Raw genomic sequence first — 18143 nt, 5'->3', positions numbered from 1 at the left:
TTTTAGAGAGCAATGCAGAAGTGAATTTTAGGATAAGATGTCTCATACCTTGGACTTCAACAGTGACCAGCCCACATGTCAGTGCTCCAGCATAAATCTCCAGAGAGCCCTACCCAATGCGTCTTTCACAGAGATTAATGATTATGAGAGATTGTTAGGCTCATAACTACAACAATACATTGGATGCTCAAAACTGAGCCCTCTCATGTGCTCCCCACCTCTTCCACAGCCTCCTCCGAGCTGCTACCTCATGTGTACCAAGCCCCAGGGCTTGTGCAGCTTCTCCCTGAGTGGCTGCAGCAGATCAGCCCAGTTTGGCTTTTCACCCTCACCGTGGCTGTACACCCACAGAATTGCCTGTCAGCCAAAATGCTTATATGAGCCACGCAACTCCATCTCTTCTCCACCGCTGCATCCTAGACACACTGTTGGCAGAGCAGTGCATCTCAGTGTACAGACTTTACAGTCTGGTTTCTGACTATTCCTTTCTCAGTGGTACAATGATGTTTTGTCCCAAATCTTTTCAGATTAGCCTAAGTTTTACTGTATGGTTTATTAAAAAAAAGAAAAAAAAAAGTTGGTATTGCAGGCACTCATCTATGGGAAAAATTCTTCTTCCAAAAATAAACCCTTCCTGCTCAAGTTAGAGCCTGAGGCTTAAGGTATTAGCAGTCTGGAACCATAACAATACAAACATATGAGAAGCCCAAATGGGGCTGAACAGCGTTTGTGCACTATGCTGTCACTGCTTTCTTATCACCAGTTCAATAACCCTCTTGGGATTGCTTCTGCAGGACTTTTTCCCTGCATATTAACCGCATAAACAGGAAGACTGTGTGCCATCTACTGGCACCTAAACAAACATGACAAAGTTTCATTTCAAGTGCTAAATTCAAAAAATGTTCTGTGGCTTGAAATATATCTGCAGTAAAATGATAATTTATATGGCTGAAAATGCTTTTTTGTATAAACTTCTCAGGCAGGCAGTGGCAGTGCATCTCTTGCCCTGCCCAGCAGGAACCAACCACAGTCACAGTCACAGTCCCAGACTGTCAGTCACAACACTTATAGAATCATAGAATGGTTTAGGTTGGAAGGGACCTTAAAGATCACCTTGTTCCAACCCCCCTGCCATGGGCAGGGACACCTCCCACTAGACCAGGTTTCTCAAAGCCCCATCCAGCCTGGCCTTGAACACCTTCAGGGATGGGGCACCCACAACTGTTCAAGCCTGTCAAGGTCCCTCTGGATGGCATCCTTCCCCTCCAGCACAGCTTGGTGTCATCACCAAACTTGCTGAAGGTGCACTCAATCCCACTGTCCATGTCGCTGACAAAGATGTTGAACAGCACCAGTCCCAATACTGACCCCTGAGGAACACCACTTGTCACTGGTTTCCACTTGGACATTGAGCCGTTGACTCTTTGAGTGCAACCATCCAGCCAGTTCCTTATCCAGTGAGTGGTCCATCCATCAGATATGTTTCTCTCCAATTTAGAGACCAGGATGTCGTGTGGGAAAGCGTCAAACACTTTCCGTAAGTCCAGGTAGATGACATCAGTTGCTCTTCCATTATCCACCAACACTGTAACCCTTGTGAGTCACACAGCAAATCATTCCTATAGGCATTTTGGCCAAGTCACCTGGATGGTACTCAGCACTCCCTCTACTACTGCCTTCTTGCAGGCATGGGGTAGCAGTTTAAAGAGTTACTATAATTTCAGCTAGTTTCTTCTCACCCTCCTCTGGCAGTTACAGGTAGCTTCAGCACTGATCTCTCAGGTGGCGTCACTAACTGCACACTGGAGTGGACCAGGGACACTCTCAGGTTCTGTTGCGTATTCTCAGGCTGTCGGGTGTTTGGGACTACCTCCAAATGGTCACTTAAACCCTCCTGCTAGTTTCACCAGCAGCCACCTAGGTAAGGTGTCCAGGGACTTCCAGTATATTCCAGGAGAGACTATTAAGTCTTTCCTTCATATTCTTGCTCATTCCTATCTCCTGTCTCAAATCTCTCAGCCTCTCTTGTTTCTTTTGTTAGTGCTCTGCAGTTATTGTCTGTTATGTGCTTTTGCCAAGGATCAAGCTGCAGAGAACTATAAAAATAGAGGGAAAAAACAAACTATCAGATTTCTGCAATGTCAAAAGGATCAGCCAGTAGGTTTTGTGTAGCACTATCATTTTTCCTTGGCATTAAACGTTATGAATAGGGATAAATGTCACATTAGTGAATGTCACATAATTTCCTGAATATGCTTGTGCCTGGTTTAAAACAAAATAAAAAAAGGACAGAATTTAAAGGTGGGTACCAAACCCAATATTACATTTTCAGTCTAGTTTTCAGGAGCCCTAAATTGCCACACAGAGCTGCAATCTATGCCGCAATGTCAAAGTTAGTCACAGTAATCTGAACTACTGAGCCAAGTTCAGGCTCCCAGTTTTTAAAATCCTAGTCTTATTTTAATAAAAATGAGCAGATACACACAGTGGAGTTTATACTGCTTACTAATAAATATGCAGACCAGAATTTCTAATCCCACCCTCTACCACTGTCACCCTGAGCAAGCCAGTCTTTGCTGTAGTTCTCATACCTAAAGAACTGAGGAAAATGGATGAAAAATCTCCATTTCCCACTGCCAGTGATAATGAAAATCGTTTAACTGAGTGAGAGAAGCCCACCTCTGGCTTCCTGGTCACTTAAAGCTGCCAAGCGCACCAACTGTAATGGCTAAGGCATCCTCAGGAACTGAGCAAGTTATACAATGAATAAGAAAGTTAATATCCTTCTCCCTGTCATCATGCAGGTCTGTGGCACACCGCAAAGGTCAACTTGTATCCTGATTTGGGAGTTGTGTAAATCTCAGGAAAAGACAGTCTTTCTTTGTCTTGATAGTCAGACACCTGTAAGAAGGCTACTGACACACTCATAGTCTTAATTCAGAGGGAGTTAGGGTTTTCAGGACAATAAGAACTTAAGGAAGAATTTAAACAAGAAGGTGAAAGAGTTATAAACTAGAACTAAGAGGTAATTCCATTTCTACAAGAGGCCTTAGAGAAAGAGAGAGTTGTGAAAGACAATGTTTGTGTGTTATGATAGGTAAGGATGAAAGAGATGCAAACGAATAAAGTTAAGGCTAGATTACGGAATCTTCAGGATTTAGGAGAGTGAGAACATGAAATGCAATTCGGCATGATGAAGAAGGAGGAGTGAAAAGGAGTAAAAAGATTCAAAGTGATGCAAATTACCTAAGAGTTGAGTGATTTTATTGATAACTTCAGCCTCTCTTGGGTTATAAAGTGAGGTTAAAGCACAAAGGGATATTTAGTCTGAAGATGATATGAATAACTGAATAACTGAAATAGCTCTAGTGGAAGCCACAATAATGCCAACCAACAGGTCAGATTAGCCATACTCATTCATACAGTTTTGGTGAAGAAACATATTTACACAAAGGTATGCTTCTCCCCAGGTACTTGTCCCAGTGAACCTAGCAGTGTTCCTCAATGCAGGTGCTGGTGGGAATGTATGAAGAGGCCCCTGGGAATTCAAGGAAAAGTGAAAATCCATCATTCCCTGAAGAAACTCTGCCACACTCCAGGTAAGGGTGTCATTTCCTTGCACTTGCAGAAAGAAAGGCAAGGGTGGCCAGGTCTTGATTCCTACACAGGAAGAAAAGGTTTTGGCAGAACAAATTCAGCTGTCCCTGAAGCTGCCCATTTCTCTGAAGTCTAAATAACTTCATCCACAGTTAGACAAGCTAAAAAAAATGAGGATATACCAGCCATTGTGTTTCAAGATGTAAAGGAACATCCAACTGCCCACAGTCAGACAGACATTGACGTAAACAAGATTTTAACCTTCTATCTCTAGGATCTCATGTTGGCAAATGCTGCAGACTAAATAGCCTCTGACAGGATCCAGAGAGTTCTTGTGTTCTTATCACGCTGGTTTCTTATGATAAAAGCTCATAATGCTGAGAACTGAGCAATAATTTTCCAAAGCCTCATAGTTTTCTAATATTTTTTACATAGCAAATATTATAGGGTTGTGGCTTTATATTTCCCTGGCTTTAATTCCCTATATACTGTTCTGTTATTGACGGAATCTACCACAGTCACTTTTTACACTTTCCCTCCTCCCTTCCCTCCCCCATCCAAAAAAATCTTCATTTTGGAATTTGCTACCTCATATGTCCAGCCCACCATTCTAATGCTGTTCATTTGTCTCATTTTCCCAGTCTACCCACATTTTTCTTTTATGGCTTTATACCCATTGAAGCTTCTGGAAGAAGGCACTGGAGGACACATCTGTGAATCAGTGCGGCCCTTCAAACTCGTTGTTCCTGTTACCTGCAGAGGTGCACGCCTTCAGGTATGTTCTCCAGTGAGCACTGTGGAGCAGACATGGTCTGCCCATTCAGCTGATAAGGCTGACAGTGTCAAACCCAGATGAACAGGTTTAAATCTACTAACTTCCCTTCTAGGGGATGTAGCTCCTTTCTTGAGATATGTCACTGAGACATATTTTGGCTCAACCTTTCTAGACACCTCCTCTTCACTGACATTGCTTTCCTCGCTGGAGGTATCACGGAGGCCGTGTTGCGCTGGCAGTATCCCTTGGCACAGTGTCAGTCTGACTCATCTTCCATTTCATTACAGGCTCTGAAAACAGCTGCAGCTGTCCGAGGTTTGCAGTTACTTTGAAGCATTATGACAAAACTATACTTGCTAAATTATCCTGGTAAATACAGCCTCCATGGCATCAGAAGAAAAGTCCAAAAAACCAAGTCTCTTGCAATGCATTACGGTCACGGCTCATCTGACTTCCTCGACTTTGACCAATTGCACGGTTACCAGTAAGTGCAAAACAAAAGCTAACAGCCTGTTGCAGGGTGAAGATAAAAACAACTAAGACAGAAAATATAATAGTAGAGCTGCAAAATATAGTATAGCATAATATAACACATAATGTAATGTAGCCATCTTTACAATGGAATCTTTTGCTGTTACTTGAATTTATTTTTACTGTGCACTGGGAGTGTTTCAGGACTGTAGTATTTTTTCCATTGATTTATCAGGTCTTCTTAAGGAGACAGTAACAGGCTTCTTACTTTCTGCATAATTCCTGGAAGCCTTAATATCTTTCTTGCATGTATGGTGAGTACAATTTTTCATGTGCCTCTAATTTACAGATATGTACATGCAAACTGCACTCCAGTTTGCTGACTCTCTCCGTTTATTGAGAAGAGGCCCATGCATAATAGCATCACCTAGCAAACATATAAGCATATGAGTAACTTGGCTTGCAAGAATAGCTCCGCTAACTTAAATACAAAAATTTGCACTCCAGTGATGGCAGGGCTGTAGGTCCTGCCATGTAAACCTACCCATTTAAAGGATACCTACCCGGTATTTAAACTGGGTAGTGGTAGCAGATTTAGCTGTGGCAGCCAGGAATACAGCACAGGCTGCAAAACCCATGCAAGAGGTTGGACAGATATTTAGAGGGGCTTTGCAGGCTGAGCAGAGCTCCATGATACTGTGACTTATACTACAATCAGCCCTTGAAATAGTTTTCTTAAAACTGCAGCCATGATTCTTAAAACTGCGGCCATGCCAGGGCAGACTTAATCTCTGAGTATCTGGTGGTTCAACTCTAACCTACTGCTTCTGAACCGTCCTGAGAACTGTCATGAATCTCTTTCCACCATCCCAGCCAGGAACTGAAAAAAAAAGGCATAGGTTCACTGTCGAAGCTGGAAGCCTATTTAAGAGACAATTTTTAAACTTGTGTTTTCCTAAGTGCACTCTTCAAAATTAACTGGGTTTATCGTGTGCAATGATTTATGTGATTTCAAACTAAGATAACAATGCTGGATCAAACACACTTTTCCATAAAAAGAACCTATATTGTACAAAATTGTCAAAGACATTACAGCAACATAACAAGTCTTTGATGGAGCATAAAAAGATTCCTATTTAATTTCCGTGATTTGATACATTTTCCTGCCAAGGAGAATCCCGTCATTCAAGCCAAGCCCTTTGTTTCCTTTCTGAAGTCTGATGATGTTACAGAGACTGGCTTTCACTTCTCTTTCTAAACCATTTTCATCAAAACCAAATGGGGTGTCAAGACATCTGTTGCAGTGAGGGTGATAACAACATTTAGCATTTTTTTGTCTAGGATCATTTTATCACTAAACAGAGTTCTGAGAAAAATGAACACAGCCTGATGACAATGGCCAAGACCAGCACAAATGGGGTGAAACTGGCTGGGACCAAGAGGTAAGAATGTATGGAGAATTGTCCCAGCAGTGTGAAAAGGGAGGTGGCGCAAGAAATAAGAAGCAAATTTGATTTTAATGATTTCTTGGGTGGCAATATTCTACCTCTGTCTAATTTTTTAAAGGTATAAGAATTTCAGTTTGCCCACAAGCTAAGTTAGAGGTTCGGAGCAATGCTGTTTTCTCCCTCCCAGTGTAATATGTGCAGGCAGCCAGTTGACATTTATGTTGTTTCAGAGTAATATATCACAAAGAAAACAAGCAGTTGCTGTTCCTGATGATGTCAAGCTGATGGCACGATGGAAGTCTTCATACTATCCCTGGAATTGCAAGACAGGAGACACTTGCTGTCTGGGCAGCCGTAGGCAAGGGCTACTTTGCATAGTAGCCACTGTGCTCTTGGAAGTGGAGAAATCAGAGGGGATATATCTGCAGTCAGATAAAATAGGAATGGGTTCAAACTTTTGCAACACCCCTTGGCTTTCCTGCATTCTGTTTTAAAGGTCTTTTTAATTTTTATTTATCCCTGTATTCCTCACTGCTGGCTATGGCCAGAACTCTGGAGGAAGAGTAGCTGTTTCTGTTCTCCCTGCTAGAAGCTGTAAGCACATACCATGCCAAAAACTCAAGACTGACTGTTTCATGAGAGGTTTCATGATAACTCCTGCCAGGAGACTCTGACAAGATTTGAATAATCACTGCAGGTTTGGTGCTTATCTAAACTAGACACTTCTCTGACTGTCTAATTCAGATTAAATGTCTGCACAGAGAAATGAGAAACCTTTTCCACCCAGCAGGGGCAGTTGGGGCTGTGGATTCAGATAGCAGACTTCAATAGAGCCAACTTGGAGCTGGTGAGTAAGAGACAGGCAATGGTTGGCTCCGTCCCCTCACCACTATCTGCCGTGCAGAGTGGTTAAGCTAGCGTGAGAAAGAAGATTAGTAACAAATTACTCTCCTCTTCTCCGTAACTCCTGGAAGCAAGGATGATGCAAGAAGGATCCTCCTGCTCAGAGGTTTTCCTCCAGCTCAGACCGCCAGCTCGCTCCTGTCCTAGCCCAGCTTATCCACCACCTGTTCCTCAGAGCTGTGCCCGAAAGTTACAGTCAAGTCCAGTTACATCAAAAAAAGAGAAAGGGAGAAAAAAGATGGAACCTCTTACACTACACAGGAGCCGGGAAATAGGAGAAGCTTTTCGCTGATCTGTAGAGGAGGACAGCACTGCGCTGATGCAAGAGGATAACAGCAACAAGAGATTTAGAATTCATCAACTCTAATTCTTACAAGGGTACAATAATGGAAAAAGAAGCCAAAGCTCTGATTCAAGAGCTGGTAGCAGACAATTGTTCTAGCAACGCTGGCACTTCTACACATGTTCAGAAGAATGCTTAAGTTTCTGTAAATGTCAAAAGTTAGAAGAGACAAACTGAAAGAACAGAAATGTTGCGATCCTTAAAAAGACTAGAGAGAAAACCCGGTAACTCTAGCTCTGTCAGCCTGACTTCTGTTCCAGGTAAAATATTAGCAAAACCTGAGAGGAGCATTTATTTTTAGGTGGATAGAGCAGACAAACCTATTGGCTTAAAGCCAAGAGGGATTTGTGAATCAGACAATGCCAAAGAAATCTGATAGCCTTTTTTAATATGGTATCTGAGTGGGTGGGTTTTTATAAAAAAGACCTGTGCCATATGGAAACAGATTAAATAATGCCTGGATAAGAATTCAATAAAGTGACGAGCAAGCACTTTACATGAATACTGTGTCCGTACAGAAAGTCCTTGCACTTTTTTAAAGGGTATCCTTTTACCCAGGTGCTTTCTCTACAATAAGGCAAAATGAGTTTTGCTCAACATAATTCAGAAAATAAACACAGGACAGGCCTGGTAAAAGATAGCAGAGTCTCCAACTTGACATTTCTATCTCTTTCTTTCTTTCTCTCTTTCTCTCTTTCCTTCCTTCCTTTCCTTCCTTCCTTCCTTCCTTCCTTCCTTCCTTCCTTCCTTCCTTCCTTCCTTCCTTCCTTCCTTCCTTCCTTCCTTCCTTCCTTCCTTCCTTCCTTCCTTCCTTCCTTCCTTCCTTCCTTCCTTCCTTCCTCTTTCTTTCTTTTTTTCCTCTGTCTCCCTTTCTTGCTCTCTATTTCTCTTTCACCCCTTGTCTCTCTCTGTCTCTCTCTCTCCCCTTTTCCTTATATATCTCTCTCTCCCATCTTATTTTTCTCTTGCTTTCTCCCTTCCCTTCTCTCTCCCCTGTTTTCCCTCTCTCACAGATGCTCTTGCATAAAAACACACACCTTCATGCGTACTGGTTTGTTTGAGGTGCCGACTGCAGGCTGTTGAGATGACCTACGTTGAAGGGGCACACTTAGAAGGACTCAAAAGAAAGACAAACTCAACATTCACTGTCTCAAGAGATGAAATCAGTGTGTAATTTACTAATGAATTACACCCATGGGGTACAATGCTCACACCAAACTTTTTTATTGCAATAAACCCATGGCATTACTGAAGTCACTCAAAACTAAGTCAGAACACACCACCTCCACTCCACTCTATATGGGATGGGCTCAGTGGGAAGCATTTCTTGGTAAAATCAGGCATTATATGTGTGCCCTTACACGTCCTTGGACAGAGCTATGGCAAGTTTAGTTTCCTTTTCCTTGTCTGTGGGGTTTGAATTCAAAATGAGAAACAGACATGGTTCTTCTTGTGTGGGATCAAAAGAAATTCTTCTTTCTTTCTTTCCATAAGCCAATAAAGCAATGGAATGGCATGGTAATGCCTCCTCTTTTTTTCATGTTGGAAGATATTAAAACCACTTTGATTTTTCTTGCAGTTCTAGGGGAGAACACATTAGAAGCTGCATGCCAGGAAAATTCAATTGAAAAGGAATGTTCTGGCCTCAGCTGCCGCCATAGCTCACCCATGGGCTGGCTAATTTTCCCCTCCCCACTCTCCTCAAACAAAGCTTTATCTATTTGCTGCGGTGCAGCTTCATGCCTCGCACAAAGCAATGCGGACAGCAGGCCGCCGGGAGGTTGCCATTCTCTCTGCTGTGCTCTGCTTTTCTCTCTACCCACTAGCAATGCAAGGTAATTGCATGTGCGTGATCAAGATCCGATACATTTTAATACGACTTCCTCAGCAACCGAGCTTCTCATATATCTATGGTTTCTCTGACACAACCTATTTGCTCTAATAATTTTGCCCAGGTAGATTCTGAGAGCTTTATAAATTTCTCTAGGATTTCTGGATACCTCTAAGGGCTAGATGGAAGAGACCATGGGCAAAATTTCAGGAGAACAGCCATGCTGGTGTTATAGTGTATGTACTCATGTCTCGGTTAGCATACACAGCAGATCCAGACAGAAAGGTTATGGAAATTCTAGAAAACCCCTTGAAATGTCATCATTGCTTATGAATTTGTATACAGAAATCTAATACATAGAGACTGCCGATTAGTCATAGTTCTGTGCCTAACCGCTGCCTATCAATTTCTTTGCCCTTTATGATTGAAAAAAAAAAAAAAAAGAAAAGAAATCAAAGGATAAGCTTCTAAAAATGGCTGCGTCTGGCACAGAGGATTTAGTCCCTGCTAGCACTGCAAATTTTATGCAGTGACTTCTGTGAGCACTGTGCAGAGCTGCAGAAAGCTGTGAGAATGAGTCCTCTCGGAAGCCCTTCCACCTGGGTTGCCTCACCCACCAGTTTTACTCCCTTGCGGACAATCTTCCACAGAATCGGCTTTAATGACTCTCCAAGGGAATGAGTATGTTGACCAGACCAACCGTTTGCAGGATACTGCCCTCTGTCTTACGTTTAATGCAGAACCACAGTGTGAGTAGCTGTCACAGCTGTGACATACGTAGTGATACGCGAAGGGAACGTTCACGCGCTCTGCTCTGGTGTGAACATACAATTGCCTTCTTTGCGTAGTGGTTTTAGAGCAGGAATTGCGACTTAATCAAAATTGCGAGCAACAGTTCAGGCGAGAGGCTGTGGTGAGCCCCGAATAATTCTGCCTGGATGGAGATTTTATTGCTGAAATTGGGAGCGAAGCCAAAACAACAGTAAGCTGGCAAAAAACGTACAGTTTTTCCCCCTTCTAGGAAACCTTGCAAGCACTTGATTAAGAAAGACTTGTGAATCCCACAGGTATGTTGCATTTCACCTGTATACCAAGGATTACTTAGTAATTTCTGAGCAGCAGAATCCTTCATTCTCAGCACATCCTCCTTTCCAGAGACCAATGATGAAAATTAAATTGTCAAAATCACGTAGGATCAGGTTGCTTTCTTAGCTTCGGCCTAGCAATGCCTTCCCAAATCATAGAATCATAAAATCATAGGTTGGAAAAGACCTGGAAGATCATCAAGTCCAATCATTAACCTAGCACTGCCAAGTTACCACTGAACCATGTCCCTCAGCACATCTTTTAAATACCTCCAGGGATGGTGACAACCACTTCCCTGGGCATCCAGCACTTCCCTGGGCAAATGATTGATTCTTCATCCCCAACCGATTCCCAACTGTGCCTAAGCAGTTAGAGCCCTGTCAGACTTAACACAGCTTTCTCTTACACATATTGCACAACTACGTAGAGGAGGGCCTTTGCGTATTTTGAGGACAGAACCAACATTACCCAAATTTTCATTTCTCCATCCTACGATCTGACAGTCAAGTTAATCTCAAAGGTGATTTACAGGACCTATGTTCATATAATTATGCCCAAACATCCATCCCAAATAAAAATCCCTAGCTATATGTACCTATGTTGTGTGTGTATATATAAACATATATATCAATGGGCATTTAGACATGAAAAAAAGCACCACTAGGTTTCTAATGGTGTCCTCAGAATTTTATTTCAGCTTCCTTTGGCTGCATTTAGTTTCATTTCAATTAAGTCAGCTACACTAGTAATTTGTTTCGGCCTTTTCATATGTTCTGACACTATTTTCTCTTGTACCTAGAGGTTTCAATGGTTATTGGCAGCTCCTATCCTGCAATTCTTATTTACTATTACTTATTACTTCTACAAAATATTTAAAATAGGAAATGCTGAAACATAAAATTATAAGAAAATTGGGCTAAATGAAATCTGAAAAGATTGTTTCATGCAGCCCCTATGCTAAGGCAAGATCGCCTATCACAGTATGACTCCTGGGTTTTTTTTTTCTAACCTCACCAAAACCACCTCCAGGGCTGAAGAATGTGTACCTTCCCTAGAGATGTATTGCATTGCTTCATTGCCCCCACACTCCCAAACTTTTTCCTAACAGCTAAATTGAATCTTCCGTGCTAACGTGTCTGGTACCATAGTGGTAAATGCTGACTATTAAGTGGCAGATGTAATGGTTTCAGGGAAAATTTTCAGAGGAGCTATGAGAGAAAGTAATGCAATTTTTACTTTATCTCAGCATTTATGAAATGAATTTTATATAATTTTTATAACTGAGAAAAGACCTGAAAACCCTCACGAAGATTATTTTTTCTGAAGTTTATATCATCATTGATGACATTTAATGATGAAGTTGGAATAATCTCCATAAATTGTGTCACACAAGGAAATTAAAAAGCAGCTCACAAGTTTGGGTTGTTTTTTGTTTGTTTTTTTTTTATATAAGAACCATCATCTGTTTTATTCCTGCAGGATTTTCAGTAGTTATTGTTATTACAGATGAGACCTTGATACTCCTAATAACACCAAAAGTTATTTTGGGCATCCATTCATTTAATACTTTTGTAAGAAAGAGCTATGCCAGATTACGAGTGGGATGTGATTTGATATGAGTTACTTATCAAGAACTGACATCGGTGTTTCTATTTCTATTGCTGAAAAAATTCTATACAAAGCCATAAAACATTCATGTCTAGCAAGAGGAAACAGATGAGGTGTACCTTACACACAGATACGTGATGCAGTTACTGGAAAAGTGAAAAGCTGCTCTGTTGGCACTGCTAGTACACTGAACACTGAGTTGTCCTGGATAAAAGGCATACTAAAACTTTGTCTAGGTCCATCCAATGTCAAACATGAACCGATACTATTGAAGGCTGGTAGACAGAGAGACTAGGAGCTTTTGGGAGCACTGCAGAGAGAGAACTTCAGCAAGTGTTGGGGGAGGGGAACATGGGATCAGAAAGGGTCGAAGCATGGGAGGATGACCAGAGAGGAGGGAAAAGGATGGAGGGAATGCTGTTAGGAATAATGTTAACAGCACAGTGAGCTGGGCACGTTAGCCTAACGTTCCTTATAGAAATACTACAGACGTGAGCTCATGGACAACACTGCAACGATCGCTTTATACTGAAAGGGTAATCTTTCCTTCCCATAGATATTCATGTCCCAAAGCTTCTGAAATAAATCTTTAGCAAAATTAGGGAGCATTATTTGCATCCTATCTTTCCTACATGCTGGAAATACATTAAAACCAAGGTCAATGGACAACAGTTTGTAATGGAGCTCTCAACTCACTACAAGCAGGAGTTGTCCATTAGCTGGCATTTCAACTCTGTTCCTAAAAAGGAAAACAGGGCAAGTATTCTGTCAATGTGAGTAAAACAATCTTTTAAAGCTAAAGCTTAAATTGCATAAAGAGCATGAAAGAAAAATTAGTAGCTCTTTTGTGGTCTAATTTATGCTCCTTATTTGCAGCAGCAACTCATTCTGATGATCAAATGTTCACTAACCTTTAAAAAATAAAGCTTTAACCAAAAGGATTTAAAGGGGTTTAGTGTTGAATTTTACGGACCTTGCCAAAGTGTAATCTGAAGTCTTACATTTTTGTTCCCATCCTCAGCATGCCATAGCTTGAATCATAAAGCTAGCACTCAGCATCTTGGCTGTGGCTCAAGATCAACTGAAGTCACATGCAGGGTAAAGTGGTGAAGGTGACATTTCTTCTCCTACCTGGCTCAGGAAAAAAAAAGTAATGATCTCTGCAGCAAGCTGTGAAGGAATTAAACTCATAAGTTTGTGGCAAAGAGTCTCTGGTTCCAGTTTTCCACATCTAAATACTCTCTTTAATATGCAGAGTAAGAAAGTGCTAGGCAAGACTGGATGTAAATTCATCGCTGACCTGGGACATACAGTGCTGTGCTCTTTGATCATATGATTGACAACTGGCAAGAGCCTGCATTGTTTCTCTGTTACCTCGTGAGTATATTTGCAAGGTATTAGGAACAGGACACGTGTCCGTACAGGGCAAGAGAGAAAAAGGTTGAAAAGCAAACAGGAATAAATACCCCCATCCAAAAGAGTGCTCCATGGCAACATTAAGCTGAAGAGAGGATCAAATGCAAACGCTGATTTTTAATACTCCTCACTCTCGGTGCGAGGGAGGTGGGTCCAAATACAAACTTCCCAGTGTGCTCGTCCCTAAATGGAGAACACCAAGCAACACTGCTTTCTGGAATTTGAAATGCTGATTTTGTGACTCCTAGGCCAGACTAGTCATAACAAGAGAATTAATTAACTGGGAGTATTCATATCATGATCAAAGCAGTATATGAAGCCTTTGCGTGCCTCTTTATGAAATACTCTGGTGAAATAGTTGTAACTCCTCCAGGATTGGGAAAGAATTTAAAACCTCCTGCAATGCCGCACCTACCAAATAGCACCAAAGAAGAGATGCCCATGATGCAGAGACGCAGGCTGTCCTCACCAGCCACCACTGCCAGCCTTCCCTGCACCTTCCCCCAGGCGTGTGGCACGGGACATCGCTGGAAACAAGAAACTGAAGCAGCCCAGCCCGGCAGTCCTTGCCGCACCTGTCATGAGAGTTGGTTGCAACATGAAGAGGCAGTCACAGCTGCTGACACAGAAAAAAAAAGTAAAAAAACAAACCTAAAAAATGCCTGTACCCGTGCACCTCTAAACAGCAGGGACTGACCCCACCAGGCTGCCCTGGGAGCCCTGATGGTGCTGCTGGGGACCCCAGCGTCCTTCCCTGCTCCCTTTTCTGCAGCTGCTACGTGGTGGCTCAGGGTCGGGGGGACTTTACCTTCACAGGCAGATGCATGAAACACAAGAGGATTAAAAAATACCACCCCAGGTATTTTTTCCTGAAACATGCCCCAGGTGAATCTGGTGCCTACAGAACAATTAACTGGAGCAAACTCCCACTTCTATTTTAACTTCTAGTGTCTGAACAAAAGCCATTAGGAGGCTTTTTGGGGTTCAGCTCACCTTGTCCCCAGCATGGTATCTCAGCACTACTCAGAGCTTCGGGTCCACACGGTGGAACAGGAATTAAACTGGGTTTCCCAAAGGGACATGAAGTCACTCTGAACAATTTAACTATTTACCCATGGTGGAATCAGGAAATAAATACGAGAACACAAATTTTATTCAGATATTTTATCTACAAGATGATGTGAGTGTGTATGTAAAGTTTATAAATGTATGTGGTTCCTTTATATGTATTCATGAAGAATATCCCTTATATCCCGCATTTGAGTAAAATTATTTCCAACCAATACAAAGCAGCACTCTCTTCCACTTCTAGGCAAACATCTAATTACACATCACTTTATTTCAAACTGCTCCACAAAGTTTTTATTCATCTGTTATCAAGTATTTCCACCAGTACAGTTGTAACAGTACAGTTACAAAAATAAAGTTCAGTTGCTTAACTCTTTCCATTTTATAATACAAAGCCCCTCAAAACAATGAAAAGAAAGTAACAGCTCTGAGTACTACTAGAAGTTGTAATGAATTACGGTAAGCAAATTGCTGTGTATCTACAGCCACTCACACCTCTCACTACCTTGAAATGAAAAATAGATTCTGTCAAACAGGCATAAATCATACAAATGTTTCAAAATAGACTCATTTTCAAAGGGCAGCATGATATGAAAAGTATTTTCATGAGATACAGTTCTGCTGAACCACTTACATCAACAATCGAACAGCAGCAATCATATATCGTATTAAATGTAGGAGTTCAAATAGCCCATGCCTTTCTCTCTTTCTGTTTCAATCTATACAGAAAATCTAAATATTTATTATTTTTGTGCCCATTTGCATATATGAACTTTTATGTGCATGTTTATGTTCTGCATTATGTAAGATAAACGATGCAAATATATAAACCCTTAAGCGCTAGACACTGAATGATTGAGTTATGCACATACATATGCTTCTAGCTGTTCGGAAACCTACATGCAATAAATGGCACATTTGGTTGTGTAATCGTATAACTTGTGCATTTCTTCAGCTCCTGACCAGCTGGACTGCGTTTAGCCCACGCCGTGGGTGTCCTTTGTACAAGCCTGTGCCTAGAAGAACTTACATGTTTTACACGATACAAAAATAAGACTTACAGGCTGAAATCCGTGTACAACTGGAGCTTAAGCTACCTTCTCGGGAATTACTGCACTATTCCAGGCCTTTGAGTATCTTTGAACAGCTGTTGTTAAAAAAATAGCTACGACCCAGTAGTACAAGGTCCTTTGTTCATACCCAGCCCCAGTGCAGGTAGTTCATAGTCTTGGCAGACTGAGACTGTGAAATGAGAGCTCCTCTGCTTCCAAATGACTCCCGCCCAACTCTCAGGCTGAAAAAACAGCCATTTCTCTGACCCCAAACACATATCTGTACCTAGTTCCAGGCCTAAGAAACATAAGAAAGGGAGATTTTTTGCCACTGGAAAGTAATAAATATCAGCTTCCTCATGGGATATAGTGCTTCTTCCTTCCAATCTTGGAAGATCATTAAATATGAGAGTTTAAGGTAGTTGTGAGTACTTTTAGAGGCGTTCATTTTTCAAGTGGGCTAGCTCTTAATTTTTCTTTCAGTTAAAATGAGTGGAGAGCTTTGCATGGCAACACCTTTCACACCTACTGCTGGAGAGTCAGGTTGCATATGGGTACTTGACTTCCAGCCCAGCCCAGGGTGGTGGCAAAAGTCTTAATCTCAACAAAAGGGAAGATTGATGTGGGTGCCCTGGAACACCTGCTGCTGAAGCTGAAGTGTTTGGGGTACTCTCCTGCCTACCCTGAAGTCGGTGTGAACTGTCCTCTTGCCCTTCGCAGAAAGAGGATCAGGCCCTCGCTGAACAAGATTAATAGGAGGGAGCCTGCCATTGATTACGTGCTGCTGTCCTCACCACGCCAGAGGGCAAGTCAAGGGGTGAATTACAACCACCCAGGGACTCCAAAACACGAGAAGAAATCAAACCGATGGACACACACTGGAAATTAAAGCATGCTGTCTCTGAGAGAAAGCAAAAAGACTTATGTTTCCAGTCACTTGCAGCCTGCAGCAGACCAACTCCTACAAGAGCCGTTTCATTAAAACGTCGCTTTGCTTAGTCCAGATGAGGAAGTGCTCCCGCTTATACCACTGACATTACTTGTGTAATGCTTATTCCAGAGTAAGAGTGGATTTGGCAGAGACCCACGAGGAATAAGAATTCACACGAGGAGAGGGGAACACTGGTGTAACAAGTTTGGTTTAAATTCTGGGTTTAGCACATGATAAGAGAACTTCCCTCTGTAGACAGGAGCTACGTCAGAGGTGACGCTTTTTTTTGCCAGAGGTCAGAGAGAGAATTAAATGTTTCCCTTGTGCCAAACAGTACTCTGAAGGACCAATTAGACACTATTTTCAGGTAATTCCGTTTGAGACTGTGTTGCATTACGCTTCCCAGGATGCGGTAGTGCCATTCATTTTTTAGGACTGAAAATTTTAACGACTTGCACCTTGGCTGCCATTGTATCTGTGAGCAGCAAGGGCAAGCTGCTCTGCAAGGGAAGGGGGACGGGATGCTGAGCAGAACAAGGTGGACCAGGCAGAGACCTTGCTGACAAGGGCACTGTCCCACAGCGCCCAACCGAGGTGAGCAGGGCAGAGTTGGTGGTGGTAACCAGGTCAGACACAGTCCAGTGATTGCCAGACAAATCCACAGCGATGAGGAAGGTGTGAGGTAACGTGACGAAGCCTGTCTGTGGGTCAGGGTGAGGGTCTGGATTAACAAGGTGCGTGGCCAGGCAGGGCATGGGTGCAGCACAGCTCAGGCGGAGTCCAAGTCATCCTAAATGCAGCTCCCAAGCAGAGGAGGGGGGAGCTCCTGCTGAGGCTTTTTTCAGCTTCTCGTCAAACAGCTCTTTCTTCACAACGTTTTCAAGGCCGGACAGCTGTTTATCAAACCTGGCCCTGAGCCCGGGCAGCCAAACCCGCGGGAGAAGGGGACGTGCACTCAGGGCCCTGATGCTCTGCAGCCAACCAAGCACTTTCCATTCCTAGTGCGCTTTTCACAGGACACAGCATAACCTCACAGCGGCACCAAGTGAAAACTGCAGTTTTCCTGCTCTTGGTGAGATTCTCAGACCTTCCAAGGCCTTTTGAGATGTTTAAGCCTGATTCTCATCTGCGTTAAATACTGCAGACTGTTAAACTGGTAGAATGGACAATTAAACTCTCTGGATTTTGTCCCAGCATGCCGAAATGCCATCTAAATCCTTTGCCTTAGCCTATGAAGACTGAGAGGCTCGGCAGACCTCAGAGGTCCAAAGTAATCCAGTTGCCGAAAACCAGCCAAGAGGAAACAGGGCAGCAGGAGCTGGGTGATTGCACAGACTTCCAGCGGCCAGGGAGAACCTGGCTGCTGCATCTTTTTCCCTTCGTCTCTGACTGCAAGTCCCTGACCCCTTGTAATGTGTGGGTTTGCCTCCATTATGAAGCACATTGCTATTTGTACAGAAGATGGTGTCTTCCTCACTGTTCTTCCTCACTATTCTCCAACAGTGCTTCTTTTCCAGCAACCTCAGCTCTCTTAGTCTTTGGCTTTTTTTTTTTTTTTTTTAGAGTGTTAGCCTCAACATTGCTGGATGCAGGCTGGAAACCTGAAATTAAGGA

The 18143-nt window shown here is 42.5% G+C and overlaps 1 long non-coding RNA gene across 1 annotated transcript in view; it reads left to right on the top strand.

Annotated features, from left to right (window-relative positions):
* LOC134510271 (uncharacterized) overlaps positions 1–4830 on the top strand; it is a 29783-nt gene extending 24953 nt beyond the window's left edge. The window contains exons 2-4 of the long non-coding RNA XR_010069548.1: positions 3471–3599; positions 4239–4372; positions 4660–4830. This is a non-coding gene — a long non-coding RNA (uncharacterized LOC134510271). The remainder of the gene's footprint in view (positions 1–3470; positions 3600–4238; positions 4373–4659) is intronic.
* The last annotated feature ends 13313 nt before the right edge of the window (positions 4831–18143 follow it).

Source organism: Chroicocephalus ridibundus, chromosome 1 (genome assembly GCF_963924245.1).
Source record: "Chroicocephalus ridibundus chromosome 1, bChrRid1.1, whole genome shotgun sequence".
In the NCBI taxonomy this organism is placed as follows: Eukaryota; Metazoa; Chordata; class Aves; order Charadriiformes; family Laridae; genus Chroicocephalus; species Chroicocephalus ridibundus.
The sequence above is the reverse complement of the archived record's forward strand: the minus strand, read 5'-3'. Positions and strand labels throughout refer to the sequence as shown.